Source organism: Caretta caretta, chromosome 1 (genome assembly GCF_965140235.1).
Source record: "Caretta caretta isolate rCarCar2 chromosome 1, rCarCar1.hap1, whole genome shotgun sequence".
NCBI classification, from domain to species: domain Eukaryota; kingdom Metazoa; phylum Chordata; order Testudines; family Cheloniidae; genus Caretta; species Caretta caretta.
The window spans coordinates 45,752,101-45,772,351 of record NC_134206.1 but is presented as its reverse complement, the minus strand read 5'-3'; the positions used below and the strand labels follow the sequence as shown (position 1 = coordinate 45,772,351).

The window sequence follows — 20,251 nt, the reverse complement described above, 5'->3', positions numbered from 1 at the left end:
TCTGCAGGTGAGACTCTCTTAACTAGAACACCATGGATGGAGGCCCTGCGGGATTGGACCCGCACACAGAGGGCAAATTGCCAATTTCATAATGTTTCTCCATTTGGTTAGGGAAATAAACGATAAAATATTCATACTAACAAACAGGAGTAAACATAGCTCTTCATAAGCGGTCTGGTTTCCATGGTGATCAAATCAACTGCCTTTGCTTGCACAGACTGTGCTGTGTGCAACCACCTCTCTCAGGCATGGCAGAACAGAACCACCTTGACATCTGGGGACCAATTCAAGCACTTCTCACCCTGGAAACAGAAGTGAGTAATGCCATTTCAAGGAGCATTGTGGGAGCTTGCAGCAGGATAAGGAGGAGGGAAACAATTTGGGTTGCTGTTGCCAGAAAACAAGTCAGGTCAGATTCTCTTCTCACCCTGGATTTATGGCCAAGCTGACTTCTGTGGTGTTACTCCAGATCTCTACCTGTGAAACGGAAATCAGAATCTGACCACAATGTATTACTCATAGTTTGATCATTTTTAAAACATTTTGCATCTGGACAGCTGCTGATCTAGACTCTGGCCCCTCTGTGAGCCCTCTCTGCCCTGCTGGTGCCTCTGAGAGGTTGTTAAATTGCCCTGCCCACCGGCTGAGGGTTCCTCTCAATCCCTGATCCCATCCCCTTGCAGCCCTCCCAGCGTAGGGTGCATGGCAGGAAGAAGGGGGGCATTTACAGGAGCATTGCTGTTCTCCAGGGATTAAGTCCTCCTCCCATAGGTCCTGTGCTGAGCACAAGAAAGGGAAATGGTCCTCTGCTTCAGGAATCCTGCCACTCAAGTTTAGGATTTGTCAAGGCACAGTAGTATAACTACAATGGGGCAAGTGGTGCAGGCACACTAGGGCCCACAAGGTTATGGGCCTAACCAGAGCAGCATTTTGAGGTAGAACCTAGGAGGCCAGAGATACCAGGGTGGGAGGAGCGAAGGCTGCCACCCCCTGTCTGGAGCTATAAGGGGATTGCCCACTCAACCGGTACAGTAGATAGGATCCACCTGTGTACCCTCGGCCTGGAGATGTAATCAGATTGTACATATGGATAACCCCCCAGGGGATAGAATGCAGGCAACAGGTGATCAGGGCAGGGGGCTGTCTGTGATGGTGCTGCAGGGGGTTGCTAGTTGTGGTGGGAACTCAGATCTACCTGCAGACATGTATCCCCATTCGTGGCACCACCAACCCGGCAGAAGTTGAGCTGTGCTGCAGTGAAGAGGGGGAGAATGGCTGGGATTGGGGGGGCCCTCCAGCTAGGGTGAGCCTGGGTATGAGCAGCCAGCAAGGAAGCGTGGAGAAAAGGGAGGAGGGTGGAATGCAGCACCAGGGGATGCGTGGGATATGGGGGAAGGCCCGAGAGATGGGAAATGCAGTCTTCCCTTAGAGACAGAGTGCAGGGTGAAAGCATTGGCCCCTTTGCTTGGGGCAAGGGAATGGAGGGGGTTAGACTGGGGGTTATGGAAGGGGGTTGGAATGGAGCAGGGGGGAAAGGGAAGATTGGAGCAGAGCTGGAGGGGATTGGGGTAGGGCATGTGGGAGCCTGAAACAGGACTGAGGGGATGGATGAGGGAAGTGGGAGAAGGAGGGAAGCTAAAAGGGCCTGAAGGGGTGATTGGATCAGGGAGCTGTATCAGAACTTGAGGAGAGCAAAGGGTTCCACAGAAGGGAAGCTAGGGCTGGACTGGGGCTATGGAGGAGCAATGGGGCTGGATTTCAGAATCAGACTCTTAACCTATTCTTGCACAAGGGCCTTGTTACACCACTATCAAGGCAGGCTGAAAGGGACATGCTCAGAGCACATCTGGGGCCCTCTAAAGCAGAGCAGTAGGCACCTGTATTTAGGTGCTTGCCGCTAACAGTAATGTATGCATCAACTGGCTGGAAGGCTGTAGAGGCCCCTATAAATATACCTCATGCTCTTTTGAGAGCTTATCACCACCTTGCACAAAGCAGGAAAGTATGATCCCTATTTACCTCTGGCAAATTGTGCTCATGCAGGGAGCCCTTGCTAAACAAGGAATTGAACGCATCTTTCCTGAATGCCAGGCTGGAGGCCTAGCCACTAGATAATCCCTGCAATGCTGTGTAAGCGGAGTCAGAGTGGGCTCTACCCTGACATCTGGTGGTGATCTGGGAAAGAAGACTTCAGGGGCTGATCTTATTTGCATGGGCTTACCCACCCTGCCTAGCATGATGGGACTGCTTGCCCAAATCGTCACTTTGGCTGCTGTGGGATTCCCAGTCTCTTTGTTATTGGGGCAGGAGTAGTAAAGTGTTGTTATTCTGATTATGTGGATCAAGGACAGTAGAACTGTACTTGGCATTTTGTGATGGAGGGACTTGCCCTCAACTAAGTAGCACTCACTAGGCAAGGGACATGGGTTCCAAAAGCCAGTGAATAGAGAGAGGTTGGGGATAGGTATTTGGTAGTGTGAGTCCCTCTGAGGGTATTACACTATTTTGATGATGATGATGATGATGACGACGACGACGACGACGACGACGCCTCCGCCTCCTTTCTCCATAGTGTAATAACAGAGCTAATTTTGATTCTATTTGGGGTCTTGTTACATGCTGCAGAGCAGAAATCACTGATACCTAGGTCTAAGCATTATACCTACTCTGGGCTAGTGGTGAACCAGCACTGAAGCTCCCCTACTAACAGCTGAAATCACTAAAGAGCTAAAGTTACTAAGAGCTGAAATCACTGAGAGCTGTGTTAGGTGTGGGGGGCTGAAGACATATTGGTGAGTGGTTAGCAGGATGGCTGGTGGTGAAGAGTGGCTCATGGTGAAGACTGCAGCAGAACCCCACGGAGAGGCGGGGCAATCGGCCATTGATACGAGCAGTGGTGCATGTAAGGTGCCCCATACCTCCTCCCCTGTCCCCCTTCCACCCAGGCTGGGAGGTAAACTCTTCAAATGAACTTTTGAACTCTGGAGGGCCTGCACTGACCCGGGACAGAAACTGTGGGAGGGGTGACTTTTGGGTTGCTGGATTCAAGAACCAAAGGGAAAGGACACAGCCCAATCTGCTTGGGGGTGGGTCTTCTGGTTCATGGTTTGTGTTTATGAACCCTAGTTGTGGTGTTTTCCCAATTTAATGCTAGTTGTTTATCTCATGTTATTAAATAATTTTGCTACACTGAGACTCTGTGCTTGCGAGAGGGGAAGTATTGCCTCTTTGAGGCGCCCAGGGGTATGTGTGTAAATTTTCCAGGTCACTGGGTGGAGGCTCGAGCCAGTTTTGCATTGTATTGTTGAAAGGGAACCCCTATGTACTGAACCCGACCCTTGCTGCTGTCAACTCGACCTGGCAGAAGGGTTCCAGCTGAATGGGATTTCATCAAGAGGCTCCCTGTCCTCTCACTTCCCCTCATTGCTCTTAATCTTGGTCCTTTGACAGACCTCACTAAAATATCTGCTGAATGCCTTTTGGGCACAGACTCATGAGAGTACTTCCGTTACAAGAGGGAAGGGTTATTGGAGTGGAAAACAGGCTTGTCAAAACATCTGACATGAGGAACAAATATCCCATGCAATGATTTGACAGGAGAAAGACTGCTTGGTGGTGGAAGCTCCTCAGGCTTAACTGGGTAGGAAGAACCTGCCCTGTTCGGAGTCAGATCCTTCCTCTGACTCTGAATTCACCTCCCTAAATCAGTTATGCCTATGCACTCTCAGAGGTCGCTATCCTCCACTACTGCTCAGCTCTCTTTGTACGGTTTCATAATCACTCAGGAGGGAACTGGGCTTGTCAGAAGAAAAGAAATGGCATTACTTACTGCACCAGCACTCAGCTCAGTCTAAATGTGCTCAGGCTTCTGGTAACCTCTAGTTCACACTGGGCATGCTCAGAGATTTAGCATTGCATTGACAGTCCATTCTCATATCAACAGTGCCGTTATCTAATCTATGTAGACACTCCATTACTAGTAATTTGATACCTCTCCTCAGTTTTGTGGGGGTATTTTGTAGTTTCATAATGTTTGGGCATTTTAAAGTAGTTGTTACTTCAGCTTTTCAATTATTTAGTCGCCCCAAGAGTTCCACTGCAGTCTACTGCTGCTTGGTAATCATCCCTTTGAGGGGAAAGTGGACATCCTTCCCTTGCATCCTTGCTCCATTGCCAGTTCCTCTTTATGGGCAGAAAGCTGTCCTCGTGGGTACTGCGTACAAAGTACTGAGGAGAAAAGCCTATGTTAATATCAGCTAAAGGCACAAGAAACGCACAGAAGGTATTAGAGCAATAAACAAGAGCTCTGGCATTTTGATCTGTGGACCAGACCATTGTGCCATACTAGAACCCCTGCAAGACTCATCTCTGTGAAGAAAGGTCGGTTTGTTTCCCTTATATAGAACACCTGTGACATACACCACAGGTCAAATATTACATTTCATAGACATTCTTGCTGGACTTACTGCTGAACAGACCAACATAAAATTGACTTGAAGGTCACTATTTAAATAGTCCTTCCTTGTTGTGAGTCAGGATATAATTTATTACTATACAAGAAAAAGAGCTGTAGCAGAAACATCAGTAAATAACTTCAGATTTTCCACCCAGTGGCTTCATTCTTTGTTCTCAATCTTAACTGCTCCTGTCCTAAATGTAATCACGCATAATTTGGTTTTAAAGCAATAGAAATCTACTGTAATGCATACAGATTACTGGTCTTATTGTCATGCAGAAAATTCATTCACTCTGCCAACAATTCCATACTCGAGCTCATGACTCATAGCTTTGCGTAAAGGATTCTACAGTAAAACTTGTGAAACAGTTAAATGTTTATCAAGGATTTACTGTAAAAGATTTCTCAATGCTATTAGTCCATATAAGGACTCTTTCCTCCATGGAGGCAAAAAGTTGATTGTGCCTTTGAATGGGGGTGTTACCTGGAGACTCAGAGTTATGTGCTTATTTTGTACAGACTGTGGACCAGATTCTGCTCTGATGCACCATTAACTTCAAGTTGAGAATCTAGCCCATTACCTGTAGCCGTTAAATTCAGTCCCAACAATGCATGCCTGAAGACAACAGCACTATTTCAATGGAAGGAATGAACCCCACCATTCGTTGTACATAGCTCATGAGCTATACCAAATCAATCTGCCACCCCACCAAAAAAACAAAAAAACACCTGTAGATTTTTTTTTTAAATTGCTTCTATCAGCAACTCTGGCCTTCCAGCACTAAATGAGTAATAAGTTGCATGATATAACCAAGAAAATGTGGGAAATCTAGCACCGCTTCTTAAAATGCTGCCAGGGTTCTTGGAGCTACAATGCAGAACAATATTCCGCTGTAGCTATACTAATGCATATCTGTGCTACATATAGAAGGGGCTACATTGGAAAGGACCTCACCTGCATAGGTGCTAACACTACATGCTGTAACTCTCGTACCCGTATAATGCAATGAGAATCATGTTATTGATGTCTGTGCAGAATTAGGCATGACATTTCACTGGCTGCCAGAGCTCCTCTCAACATTGTTTTAATGATCATCTCCTAAACTCCACTTGCAGAACACTAGTGACTGCTGTCTGCATAACCACGTTATTGCTTCCCTGTTGCTGGGCCTGACCTCCAGCAGAGGGAGCACATGCTAATTAATAGCATCACAGCTCAGAGGATGGTTTATCAGGGCTGTGGGCTCAGGTGATGTTGGTGGATAAACAAGCAAGTAGATAGAAAGCAAAAGCAGCTCCAGTGAACACATCTCTTATTTAAAACTTCTAGTCATTTGAACAACCTCACAATGTGTGTGCCTCTCTCTTCTCCGCACCCAGACAACTATGTCCTTGTAGGGTCTAAGGCAACTGTGATCTTCCAACCTAGATGAGGCTCAGAGCAGGACAAGAACTACTTTGGAGGTGTCTGTTTTCCTTAAACTCAGTGAACAACTTGCCTGGGGCCTATAGAATATCTTGTTTCTGTTCACTCACAGACTTTTAGCAGTTGTATGAGGACAGTTGTGATCTAGTGCACTAAATGTGAGGTTGGCAATGGGAATCCAGAAGTCAAATCCTGACTCCCTCTAACATATTGGGTGACTTTGGGCTAGTTCCTTTATCCAGCAGTTAAAAGGGGGAATGTTTCAAAACACAGCTCCCCCTCTGCTAAAAACCAAGAAGGAGCTCCTCTTCCTCTCTCTAGCTTGGATAAGCAAAACTTTCTCATGGGTGAGAGCCGCCTTCTCCTGTTGCAGTTAAGCAGATTGAATTTTATGTCTCTGTGCCTCTATTACCCTACCTGTAAAATAGGGGGGTAATGCTTTACCCTCTGTAACATGGTTTGGATAGATGAAAAGCACTGTTCATGGACATGCTAAGTATTACGTTTTCTAAAAAATGGATTAGAGGGAAGGTAGAGTGCTACCACTTCTTTCTACACTTAAAGTCTAAATTTTTGAATAAGAACCTTTAATACTATTTGCAAATATCAAGGCCATCTTGGAAATGACTACATAAAAGATGTTTCTGTATTCCATTTGTGCCATACAATGTAATTGTCAAATCACTGTTAAGTGTGATGCACTTCCTCTTTCTGCTACCTCTGTTGCCATTCTTTTCAGTTATATATGCTGCTTTGCTCTCCAGAAAGATTGATAAAGAGTTAGTTGTTTTCTAAAAATACAGCTAAACATTTAAGGTACATAATCTGCACTGAGACAACGGAAAATTATCTCCTGCTCAGTTGTCACAAACAATGTCCTACTGAGCAAGCACTTACAGAGGGAGCACAAACATTCAAACAGGCTTATATTATGTCTCCTGCTTAAGGGTAAGGAGGTGTTGTTTTTCTGATGCTCATTCTTACCATAATTGGTGAAATTGTTGATGTTGCTAACAAAAGAATCTTTACAGCTCTTCTGACCTTGGGGGGAAATGAAGGTTCTCTTTAACAAATAAACAACTCACCTAAAGCAACAGTACTCTGACATTCTGTTTCTCATTCTCTTCATGCCAGCCTCTGCTTGTCACTCCGAAGCTTTGGCACTGAATGTCGCAGAAGTGTCGATGATGCAGTGATCTCTGTCATGTTCTCTTCCAGTCACTGGCTATCACAATGTGTGTGGGAGTAGTTTGAGGATGATCAAAGAAGAGAGTGCACATGCAGCTCAGACAGAAATTTGTTTGTGTTCACCTTTGTACAGCAACATATTTGTATTATATACATCTTTGTATAGAAAGAAACTGTAGCCACATTTTGGCTGTTGGATCTTCATGGTGGATCTTGACTTCCATCCAATATTCTGCGCTCTAAGGGCCAGATCCCCTAACTCACAGTAGAGACTAACAAATTTATTTGAGCATAAGCTTTCGTGAGCTACAGCTCACTTCATCGGATGCATGCAGTGGAAAATACAGTAGGGGGATTTTATATACACAGAGAACATGAAACAATGTTTCATAAATACACACTGTAACAAGAGTGATCAGGTAAGGTGAGCTATTACCAGCAGGAAAGAAAAAAACTTTTTGTAGTGATAATCAAGGTGGGCCATTTCCAGCAGTTGACAAGAATGTGTGAGGAACAGTAAGGGGGGGGGGGGCAGGATAAACATAGGGAAATAGTTTTACTTTGTGTAATGACACATCCATGCCCAGTCTTTATTCAAGCCTAATTTAATTGTGTCCAGTTTTCAAATTAATTCAAATTCAGCAGTCTCTCGTTGGAGTCTGGTTTTGAAGTTTTTTTGTTGTAATATTGCTACTTTTAGGTCTGTAATCGAGTGACCAGAGAGATTGAAGTGTTCTCCAACTGGTTTTTGAATGTTGTAATTCTTGACGTCCAATTTGTGTCCATTTATTCTTTTACGTAGAGACTGTCCAGTTTGGCCAATGTACATGGCAGAGAGGCATTGCTGGCACATGATGGCATATATCACATTGGTAGATGTGCAGGTGAACAAGCCTCTGATAGTGTGGCTGAAGTGATTAGGCCCTATGATGGTGTCCCCTGAATAGATATGTGGACACAGTTGGCAACAGGCTTTGTTGCAAGGATAGGTTCCTGGGTTAGAGTTTTTGTTGTGGGGTGTGTGGTTGCTGGTATTTGCTTCAGGTTGGGGGGCTGTCTGTAAGCAAGGACTGGCCTGTCTCCTAAGATCTGTGAGGTGAAGAAACAGATTGACAGAGCCAGAAAAGTACCCAGAAGTTACCTACTACAGGACAGGCCCAACAAAGAAAATAACAGAACGCCACTAGCCATCACCTTCAGCCCCCAACTAAAACCTCTCCAGTGCATCGTCAAGAATCTACAACCTATCCTGAAGGATGACCCATCACTCTCACAGATCAAGCAACAATTATTCCATAATTGCCCTTGACAGCATTTTAGTCAATAGAGGAAAGTAGAGTGAAACTCAGGTTGAAGAAACACCTTCTCAAGCCTTATATAACACATTTCATATATGACTGGTCATACAAGCCACACTAGAATGGCTCTTGGAGTGAGTGGATACTTTCAGAGGACTGGTAATAGGATATATATTATATAGCCTTAAAGCTCCAGGCCACTAGTTCAACTCTAGTGCATGTAGGGTTGCTACCTGACCAGATGATCCCAAGATTGTCTCTTTTTCGAGGTAGCTGTCCCAGGAAATCTGTAAGGGTGTGCAGTACATGCTGCCAGCTGTCCAATTTCGTGGGCTCAGGATCATCCTGGATGCCCCAGGTTTTTGTACCTCAGAGGTGGCAACCCTAAGTGCATGGCAGTTGTGACTTACTTCATTTTACAGAAATTTTGCAAACTTTCAGTAGTAAAGTGTGACGAACCTGCTAAGCAGGGAGCTACCATTTCCATCAACTCCCTCTCCACTACGTCTCCTTCCTCTGGCCAGGTTGGGGTGGGAGTGGGGGCAAGAACTCTATGGAAAGACTCTGACCCACGAAGTAACCAGGCACTTGGAGAAAACAATAGTGGCAGGCATAGCAATCATCCAGCTCTCCTGCAGGGACCATCACCAGTGCACAGATCAGATTACCCTAGGAGCTGGGAAACCATGTGTGGAACTGGGTGTGACTGTCAGTCAATGCGGCCAGGTTCAGGTCTATGCAGAACTGTGGGGAAGTAGCACAAGTTGGGTAAAGAGCCAATGAAGATGTCTCCCTAACTAACCTTGGCCTGGAAAGCTGCAAGCTTCTATTTGCCTTTAACAGAAGATTGCATGGGAAGGGAATCCCAGGCATTAGGCATTAAGAACCCTAACCTTCAATTGGACTGCCTCTAGGGGCCCAGATAAGAACTATTAGTGACCCTCTAAGGTGCCACAAGGACTCCTTGTTATTTTTGCTGATACAGACTAACACAGCTACCACTCTGAAACCTATTAGTGACCTGTAATTGTTGAAGCCTCTGTAGCTAGAGTATTTGCAACTTTTCCTTTTCCTGCCAGCCCTAGGAAAATTCACCTTCACTTTCGTCAAGTATCTGAGGGGTTGTTGGGACCCACCAGGGCTAGCACTACAAGGTCTAGCCACTGAAGTGCCTTCAGTCGTGGCACACTACTGTTAGCTTAGGGGTTTGGTGTACCACAACACTGAGCAGCCCTATAAATTCCAGAAGGAGCTGTGAACCAGTTGCAATATGCCGGGTTGGTTTTGTTGTTGTTGTTGAACTAATGAATCTCAAGAAGTTTTAGGGGAAACCCAACATTCTCTGATTATCTTACCTCATGGAGCTTCTTAAGACAAGAAGTAGCAGCCCGACGTGTGTGTGTGTGTGTGCACATGCATATCTATACTGATAGAATAAGAATCTGTTATACAGCTTTAAAATCACACACAATGAATCCATTACACAGATAACATTCTTTTAATGTGATTGCTTAGGTTACAAAGTCAAGCATTTGGATGTTAGGAAGGGCCAGATTGACAGTTGCCTGCACAAATTTGCCCAACTTTGGGGGTCTTGTGTGTTGGGGGGAGAAATGTGCAAACATACTCAAAGACTGGCTCATAATTAGAGCTGAGCAAATGGTTGATTTTTTTGGTTCTCTGGCTGATCAAAAGAAAAAAGCTTGGCTAATTTCAAACCAAAACTGTCTTATGCTGTCTTATAACCCTACTCCAAATGACATGTTGATACTTTCAAAAGAAAATGCCAAAATAGTTCATTGTGCAAATGTCAAAATGAAACATGTTAAAACATGAAACATTTTGACATTTCCAAAAAAAAAAAAAAAAAAATACAGCTGATGCTATTCGCCAAATTCACAAATAGCTTTTGCACCCTGAAAAATGCATTTTGGGGGCCAAATTTCTATTTGCTGAAAATAGTTCACCCAGCTCTAATCCTAAAGCTTGCATAAAGGGGTGGAGTTAAGGTTGCAGAGGCAACCTTAAATCTGGCATTTCCACTTTACAAGTGTAACAGGGCAATTAGCCTGGACTATATATGAGTCCCAGTGTACCTGTTCCAAGACATTCCCTTCAAGGGAGCTGCTTCCCACCTGATGGGAATGAGCCCAGGGGGTCAGGTGACAGAATTAAGCTATTGGCTTCTTCTTATAGTAAGAGCAATTGGGGGGGAATGATTCTCCATAGTTTCCAGGCAGAGGACCTGGGGAAAGAAGGCTGCTGTGGGGGATCATTAGCTGGGAAAGGTAATAAAGGACTGAGAAGCCTTGGTAAGGACTACTGAGCCCTGGGATGAGCTGGCGGGAACTGGTGAGCCTCTAGAGCAGTGGTTCCCAAACTTGGGATGCCGCTTGTGCAGGGAAAGCCCCTGGCGGGCCGGGCCGGTTTGTTTACCTGCCGCGTCCGCAGGTTCAGCCGATCGTGGTTCCCACTGGCTGTGGTTAGCAGATTTACTTGTAGAAATACTAATTTTACAAGTGCAACAATCATTTTTTTTCTCAGCCCTGGCCTCCCGCCTGTCAATAACCGATTTTGATAAAATTTGAAATGGAGCCAGTTTTTTCTTTTATAGAGGCCCCTCGTACTGTGAGGCCCTAACCTGTAGCGTCGTTAGTTTATACCTTAATCTATCACTGGGTTTGTCTACATTTAAAATACTACAGCGGTGCTACTGCCATAATACCGCTGTTGTACTTCAGTATAGACACTACCTACGCTGACAAGAGGAGTTCTCCCTTGGGCGTAGGTAATCCGCCTCCCTGCGAGGCAGTAGGTAGGTCGATGGAAGAATTCCTCCATCACCCCAGTGCTGTCTTCACAGGGACTTAGGTAATTTTAACAAAGCTGCTCAGGGAGGTGGATTTTTCACACCCTTAACCAACATAGTTAAACTGACCTAATTTTCTGATGTATACCAGGCCTCAAACTCTATTAGGAGCATGCTCCCAGATGAGTTGGGGTATTGTTATGCTGGAAGGTGTTAATGGGTGCCATCAACCTGTTGTGTGATCTCTGCAATTGTCTATAGGTGCTTGAGGCTATAGGTGTGTTAAAGAACCACCAAGGGGTCTACGTATTCCAAAATGAAGATAGTTCTGGCCGCTGATACCTAGAACGTTTCCTGAACTTTTGGAATTTCTCAGATACAGTGTTCAAAAGTTCTCATCATACAGGCAGACATACTAGGGTTGCCAACTTTCTAATGGCAAAAAACCAAACACCCTTGCCCCACCCCCTGCCCAGAGGCCCCGCCCCTTCTCTGAGGCCCCGCCCCACTCACTCCATCCCCCCTCCCTGTGTCACTCACTCTCCCCCACCCTCACTCACTTTCACTGGGCTGGTGCAGGGGATTGGGGTGTGGGAGGGAAGGAAGGAGGGCTCCGGTTGGGGGTGCAGACTCCAGGGAGGGGCCAGAAATGAGGGGTTCAGGGTACAGGAGAGGGCTCCAGTCTGGGTCAGGGGTGTGGGAGGGAGGACTCTGGCTGGAGGTGCAGGCTCTGGGATAGGGATGCGGGGTTTGGGGTACAGGAGGGGGCTCTGGGCTGGAGCCGAGGGGTTCAGAGTGTGGGAGTGGGCTCAGGGCTGGGGCAGGGAATTGGGGTGCAGGAGTGGGCTAAGGGTTGGGAGTTTGGGTGTGGAGGTGGCTCAGGGCTGGGGCACGGGGTTGGGGTGTGGGCTCTGGGAGGGAGTTAGTGTGTGGGAGGGGGTTCCTGCCTGGGCTTGGAGTGCAGGATGGGGTTCAGGGTGGCTGGGCAGCACTTACCTCAGGTGGCTTCCAGTTGGCAGCACAGTGGGGCTAAGGTAGACTCCCTGCCTGCCCTTGCTCTGCACGCTCCTGGAAGTGGCCACCATGTCTGGCTTGTAGGCGCAAGGGCAGCCAAGCGGCTCCACACCCACAAGCATTGCCCCCACAGCTCCCATTGGCCATGGTTCCTGGCCAATGGGAGCTGCGGAGCCGGTGCTCCAGCACATGGAGCTTCCCTGATTGCCCCAGCACCTAGAAGCCACAGGGACATGCTGGCCGCTTCTGGGAGCCGCGCAGAGCCAGGGCAGGCAGGGAGCCTGCCTTAGCCCTGCTGTACTGCTGCCTACTGGACTTTTAATGGCCTGGTCAGCAATGCTGATCGGAGCTGCTAGGGTCCCTTTTCAACCAGGCATCCCAGTCGAAAACTGGACGCCTGGCAACCCTAAGACACACAGAGACATGCTGTGAAGCTGAGTGTAAGGCCTTTGCAAGCTTGGCCAAAAAGAAAGTTTAAATGTTCACCTGTAAGAACCCCCCCATCCCTCTTTGCAAATGAAAGATCTCAAGAATCTTTTATAATAGAAGGTGGGGGAGGGTTTGCTACCAGCCCTCGTTACCTGTTCCCCAGAGGGCAGATCTAAATTCTATCAATGCTGCCTGGGACTTTTTTTCCCCCAAAATATGCAAAAAATTTGCAACCAAGATGTGAAGTTGTCCATGGATTTGTTACTATCTTAGGCCCTGACCCTGCAATCACTTGCACACATGCTTAACTGCATGGGTGTGTACATTCCCATTGATGTCAAAGGGACTACTCTCATAGTTAAAGTCAAGCATGTGCATGAATATTTGCTAGATTGGGGGCCTCATCTCTTACTACTGTTGGCAGCCATAAAAGACCCCCAGTTTCATATTTACACAGACAACGCTCCCACTAATGCTAATGGGAGTCTTGAATGAATAAAGAGTACAGGATCAAACCTCGGGAATTTTGGCTGCAGAAAGAATGATGAAATGGGCCTTGTCATAAATATAAAGGGAAGGGTAACCACCTTTCTGTCCACAGTGTTATGAAATCCCTCCTGGCCAGAGGCAAAACCCTTTCACCTGTAAAGGGTTAAGAAGCTAAGATAACCTCGCTGGCACCTGACCAAAATGACCAATGAGGAGACAAGATACTTTCAAAGCTGGAGGGGGCAGGGGAACAAAGGGTCTGTCTGTCTGTGTGATGCTTTTGCCGGGAAAAGATCAGGAATGCAGCTCAGAACTCCTGTAAAAAGTTAGTAAGTAATCTAGCTAGAAATGCATTAGATTTCCTTTTGTTTAATGGCTGGTAAAATAGCTGTGCTGAATGGAATGTATATTCCTGTTTTTGTGTCTTTTTGTAACTTAAGGTTTTGCCTAGAGGGATTCTTGATGTTTTGAATCTGATTACTCTGTAAGGTATTTACCATCCTGATTTTACAGAGGTGATTCTTTTACCTTTTCTTTAATTAAAATTCTTCTTTTAAGAACCTGATTGTTTTTTCATTGTTCTTAAGATCCAAGGGTTTGGGTCTGTGTTCACCTGTACAAATTGGTGAGGATTTTTATCAAGCCTTCCCCAGGAAAGGGGGTGTAGGGCTTGGGGGAATATTTGGAGGGAAGACGTCTCCAAGTGGGCTCTTTCCCTGTTCTTTGTTTAACACACTTGGTGGTGGCAGCATAGGGTTCAAGGACAAGGCAAAGTTTGTACCTTGAGGAAGTTTTTAACCTAACCTGGTAAGAATAAGTTTAGGGGGTCTTTCATGCAGGTCCCCACATCTGTACCCTAGAGTTCAGAGTGGGGAAGGAACCTTGACAGGCCTTAATTTGGTTTTTGTATTAAAAGCAATTAACATCACTGCAGAGATGCAACCCTCTTACCATTATATAGCTACCCCCAAAGGTTCAAAAATCATGTCAGGTCTTAAAAATCACAAGATTAGCTTAATAATCGTGAGACTTTAAATTAAACTTTGGGTTTTTATTGGTTTCTGGTTTTTGAGTCTTTCACTTTTTCAAGCTTCTCTTTGTAACTGTAAGGGCTAGAAACTACATTTTAAATGAAAGCTGAGATTTTTCATGAGACTTGAAATAGCATTGTAGGTTGGCAACACTCCTAGAATGTTCATCATTAGCCAGACTTCCCTTTGTGAGAGGTCTCTGTTAGTTTAGAAGCCCCGTGTTTTCTTGAGCAGTCAGCAATGGCTACACAAATATACCTTTATTACCACCACAGGAGCTATATTGTTCAATTTTTATCAGCCAAAAAAAAAAATCTTATCTTGATCTCCTTGCTTCTTATGGTGAGTAGCAGAGAGGGGGTTACATAAATCTCCATCTTTTCTCTTTCCTTCCAGGAAATCTTTCATTAAGGAGTTTGCTGCTGTTAATCATCTTTTTACTATAAAAACCTATCTGTTCAAACCCCAGGAGGTCTCCTGACCTCCAGCAATTGTTAAGCACTACGTAAGTAAACTATTACTTCAATTCTTTGTAGCGTCAGTAACTTGCCAACTTGAGTGCATGCTTTTATTATATTTATAAAATTCACCTCACTACAGGAAGTGCTCTCTCCAAAAGCTGCTAACAATTACTACAATCTTCCTTTCATTCTATCCTTGTTTGGAAGCAGAATGTGGTATTCAAAACACTGTATCAAACCCAGAATCTGCCACTTTGCTAGGGATCTGCAGCAAGCTCTGAGCTTTATTTTTTAAAAAAGCAACACATGAGAATGCTTGGAAAATGCAATTGTGTTTTTAAAAACTGCTTTTCACCTTTGACGATCTCTAAAAATAGCAAGTAACTAAACATCACCAAGGAATATGTTCTTTTCATAATGAGAGGTTCTGTATCACTGCTGTCTTCAGTTTAGTGGGCTGGGCCGGGCAGGGCTACTATTACCATGGGCTGTGACTGGGGCCAGCAGGAAATAGAGAGGTCTATTACTAGAGCTCCTGTGTGGTATCTCTTTGTTACAGGAGGTGCAGGAAGAGGCATTAATATTGTGTGTAGTCCATCTTGGTTTGAGTTTATTTTTTCCACAATGATCTCAGAACCGATCACTTGCAGTAACTGTGATTAGCTCCCCTCATATTTAGCCAAAGTCATTTATATTAAAGATTAAGAAAACCCCAACGTTGCCTAACAACGGGCTGCATTGACAGTTTACCTGGAGCATTACAGCCGTATATAAAAGAGCAGATTGTAGCCACTCTCCTCTTTAACATGGTTTGTGGCCCATGGAAACCTCCATCCTTGTGTGGATTGCCTCATCTTGATCAGAGTGGCTTTCTTCTTGGAACAAGCTAGAGAACGAATAAGCCAGGTAATGAATCAATGTGATTTTTTTTCAAACCCATGTAGGCAGATTTGAGATGGAGTGAGCAGCCTGCTAGCAGCTCAGAGTTCTCTTATTGCTTGGGTAGCTAGAACTCCTTTGTTGGGTTATCCCCATTTTACAGCTGGGGAAGTGACTTGCCTAAGGTCAGCCTGCAGGCCAGAGCTGAGAATATAACCTCTGTCTCCCAAGTGTAGTGTTTTATCCACTAGAACACAATCTCAGAGACTTTTGCTAGAAAAATCTGGGGAAACATGCCTCCAACTCAGCTCCCCAAAGGAGGTATTTATAAGTGCAGGCAGAACCCGAACAGCTCAAAGATAGACTGCGCCCTCCTACCATGCTACTGCACCCTGAATGGGCCCAACATATATAACAGTCTCACCTATTCTCTCTCCTACGTGCCTACTCTGACACAGGATGGTGGCTCAGAGGCATTTACCAAGGTGCCTCTTTTTACCTCAGGACAGGGCTCCACAGGCCTGAGACTAGAAACTCTTGCAGATATTTGGTCAATTCTCTCCTTACTTCCCTTCTGTTGACTCAGCGTGGAGGAGAAGTTATTGTATTGAAAATGATGATCTTCTGATCCAAGCACCATGTAAGATATAACTTCCCTTTCCACTGCTTCATGACATCAGAGGGAAACACAGGTGGCAGTTAGGGAAGGCTGATTGCAAAAGCTAAATAATTTAATTCTGCTTTCTGCCTTGCTTATATTTAACACTGTCACATCTGAACAATTAATAAATACAATTAATCATTACCACCCCATTTCTCCAAGCTGGTTCTGAGATTTCTGAAACAATTGAGTATATGAGGAGGGGGAGCAATTCATTATGTCCAGAACACAGCTTCTGGGAATTTCAGCTATATTAAGCAAAACCTACCTTTGCTCAATCAAATTAGCCTAATTACATACATATGTATTGTCTGCTGTTCTATTATACCTAGTAAAAATCAAAAAGAGCTTGCGTTTCACTATGAAACCAGCAGCTTTTGCATAAGAAATGTGCACAACTTGACATCAGACAAAGCTTGATACTCAATTATTCATTACAAATGTTGATAAGACTTGCTTATCAGTAGACTACCAGATTTAAAAAAAAAAAAAAATCTTCAAGGGACATGCTTGAATTTGCACAGGCCTCTGCTTTATTTCTGTAGCCTTTCAGTTTAGGTGTGCTGTGCTGAGAATATTGACAACATGAGATTGTCAAGCTACACTCAAATTCTTATGCATGTCCTTTCCTGTTTAAATGTTACTATGACTTCAGAGATCATCCTGCATCTGAATCATTTTGCTGCTGCGTGAAAATACATCAACACAAGAATCTGATGCTTAATATACGCCCATTAATGGGAAAGCAAACGTTACACTCATTGCTACGTGTTCAAAGCGCAACAGCAACAAAATAACGCATTGGTTTGGTAGATGTGGGAGCTCTCCAGAAGCTCTCAAGGCCTCTCTTAAAAGGCTGCAGCCTGTTCTCTTCTATGCCATGGCTTTTCATCATGTCCTCTGCTCTCCCTTCAGGGTGCTAATGTTGCAGGGGGTGCTAGCATTGAGCAGGTGCTGTAGCTGGTCCTGGCTCTTGAGATAAAAGGGAAGGCTTCTTGCGTATCTAGCAGGCAACAGCCACCATCTGGCCCATCAGATGCACTATCTTTCTAGATTCGTATGAGAACAGCACTTTGATAGATACCTGAGTTATCTCTCGGCCAAATCCTACAAGGTGCTGAGCTCCCTTAACTTGGGAGAACAAAACAGTTCCTGGAAGGCACTCAGTGATTTGCAGAAGCTGACCTAATTAAAATAATTCTTGTGGGTTTGAAACTTTCTCTACAAGCACCAGCTGAGAAATGATTTTTTTTAGAGAGATCTGGGCTCTGATATAAAGTGTCCGACCTGCACCTCTGATCCTGTGCTGGGAGAAAATCATTTGATCTACAAAGACTGAGCCAGATGCTCCCAATGCAGAGAGGTTCAAAGGAATGGAAATTGTGTCTGAAAGGGTACAGGTTCTACAAAGGAGGAAGAGAAGTGAACATGCTGCAAGCTTCTGTCCTGCCCATTGACTGGAAACTCCCTCCTCACCCCCGGAGTTGGAGTGATGAAGAGCTATAACAGGAGCTGAGGCATGCTGCATGCTTCCTTTGGGGGCCTGTATATTTTCAAGCAGGAAGTTAATACTAACCCTTGCTTCTCAGGCCTGGCCTGCACTACAAAGTTAGGTCAACGTAAGCCGCCTTGCGTCAACCTAGTAGTGCATGTATCTACGCGTAAGCTTGTTTCCCACTGATGTGAACTCTCCATTATGTAACAGCACCTCCCCAAGTGGTGTCCAGCCACGGTTGATGTACCGAGGTCGACACAGAGTGAATGTAGACGCTGCTTTACCTATATCAACCTTAACAGTTCTCCACCAGCTGTCCCACACTGACCACTCTGGTCAGAATAGTGAACTCCACTGCCCAAGGTCATGGAGACTGGAAGCCTCCTGCCCTTAAAAACTGAGCAAATTTCTGAAATGCCTTTTCCTGATTCTCCAGCATGGTGAGCCCACCCAGCAGCTCTCCATTGTTGTGTCCAACCACCCAGCAGACCATGCCAGCTACATGCTCCAGACGCGCTCTGGCTTGGAGTAGACAGGAGATATTGGATCTCCTGGGCCTGTGGGGAGGAGAGACTGAGCAGGCACAGCTATGGAACAGCCATAGAAGCCTGGACATCTAAGAGCAGATTGCTCAGGGAATGCAGGAGAAGGGGTACGATAGGGACCAACAGCAGTGCCACATGAAAGCCAAGGAATTGTGTCGGGCATATTAGGAGGCCAGGAAGGCCAACAGTCAATCCAATGCCAAGCCACCAGGATGTCTGTTGAATCCTCCTGAGAGATCTTGATGAAACTTCCATGGAGATAATCTGCAATCCTCTCCTGAACGTTTCTAGGGATGGCAGCCTTATTTCTTCCTCCACGATAGGACACTTTCCCACACCAGTCAGTGATAATTTCGGCAGGCCCCACAGGCTAGCAGCATGCAGGCCTGAGTGGGTTCAGGACATCAGTACTAGCTGTACTCTATGTGGCTTTGTTACCCTCAGGAGTGGGCTATCAGCTAAAATCACCACCGCCTGTGGAAAATGGTGCCAGTATTCAGTGCCATTGCTCTCTACTCAGAGATTCATGCAACCAAGCACTTTCCATCCTCATTTCCCTCACCCTCGCCGGGCCACACTCACAATGGCTGGTGCTGTGCGTGGTGCTGTGCACAAGCAATTCCAAGCAGAAAAGTCAATAAGCCTGTCTTGTTTAAAACTTTAGGGGAACAAGGAAAGGGAGTTCTGAATCTTAACTTTCACTTTCCATTGTGACTGTACTGACAATGGTACATCTGTGGGTTTTATCTGCAGCTGCTGCCATTGAAGACTTGAGCGGTTCCCCGTCCACAACCAAGGGATGCAGACGCCAGAGGAAGAGAAAGAAGAGGACTCAGGCTGATATGTTCATTCAGATCCTGCAAGCCAGTGCTGTATCAGACCACGAGCTAAGGGCCTGGAGCATGAAGAGGAGGCCTGTATAGAGAGGGAAAGAGCAGACAGGAGAAAGTCCCAGCAGGAAAAGGAGAGAGGGAGATGCACCAGGACATAATGGGGCTTCTCTGGCAGCAAACACAGATACTGCAGACTCTTGTGGACCTACAGATTCAGCAATCCCAAATTCACCTTCCCTTGCAGTCCAGAGAGAACTCCAGTATAGCACTCACCTCCTCAACTTTCCATGTGGCACCAGGGGCTATATCCTTATCCCTACCTGTTCATAATGTGGGACATTAAAGACAAACACAGCTTCACCTACATACACATCAACCATGGCTCTCATAGGGCAATGTATCTAAAATGGATATGAATATTCCTTCCTCTTCTTTACACTCTGTTCCACTCAGTTTGCTTTTAAGTTCCACAGAATTTTTTGATGTGTTTTTGTTAGTCAATAACACTGTTGTTTGGAAAATAATAGCTCCCACCCTGCATAATGCCTGGCGGTAGCGAAAGCACCCACTTACTTGATATTGTACTCTGTGACACAACTCGTAGGATCAGTGACAAACACAGTATAATAATCATAAATGTACAGCAAGCATCACAGTGTTACTAGGTGCATTGTCAGTGTTATATTCATAGATGTGCACCAACACAGGCCCCCAAACTGCAGGACCAGGCAGAGCACAATACATTACAATGCATTACTGTGGCTTGCTGTTAAAGGCTCTTTCAAAGTCTCCCTGAGCTATGTAGTTCCATATTGAACTCTTCTGATAGCCCCCGTGTCTCATTGTTCAAACTCAGCAGACAGGCACTCCAGCGGAAACTTTTATGCCTTTGCTTCTCAGATATTATGCAGGACGCGGCAGGCAGCTATAACCATTGGGATATTTATCTCACTGAGGTCTAATTTTGTGAGAAAACAATGCCAACATTCCTTCAGCTTCCTGAGCCAGGGGACTAAGGGAAAGGCTAGATCCCCCAGGATCACTGTTGGCATTTCAACATCACAAACAGTAATCCACTGGTTGTGAAAGAAAGTCCCTGCTTGTAGCTTTCTGAACAGTCCTGTGTTCTTAAAGGTGCAAGTGACATGCACCTTCCCTGACCACTCACCACTGATGTTGATGAAGCATCTCCAGTGATCCACAAGCACCGGTAGCAGATTACCACATGGGGCCTGTG

The 20,251-nt window shown here is 45.5% G+C and overlaps 1 long non-coding RNA gene across 1 annotated transcript; it reads left to right on the top strand.

Moving 5' to 3' along the window:
- Positions 1 to 239: 239 nt before the first annotated feature.
- LOC125621208 (uncharacterized) lies at positions 240 to 19,916 on the top strand. The gene is made up of 3 exons (XR_007352461.2): positions 240 to 314; positions 14,537 to 14,645; positions 18,935 to 19,916. It is a non-coding gene; the product is annotated as an uncharacterized LOC125621208 (long non-coding RNA).
- Positions 19,917 to 20,251: the final 335 nt, after the last annotated feature.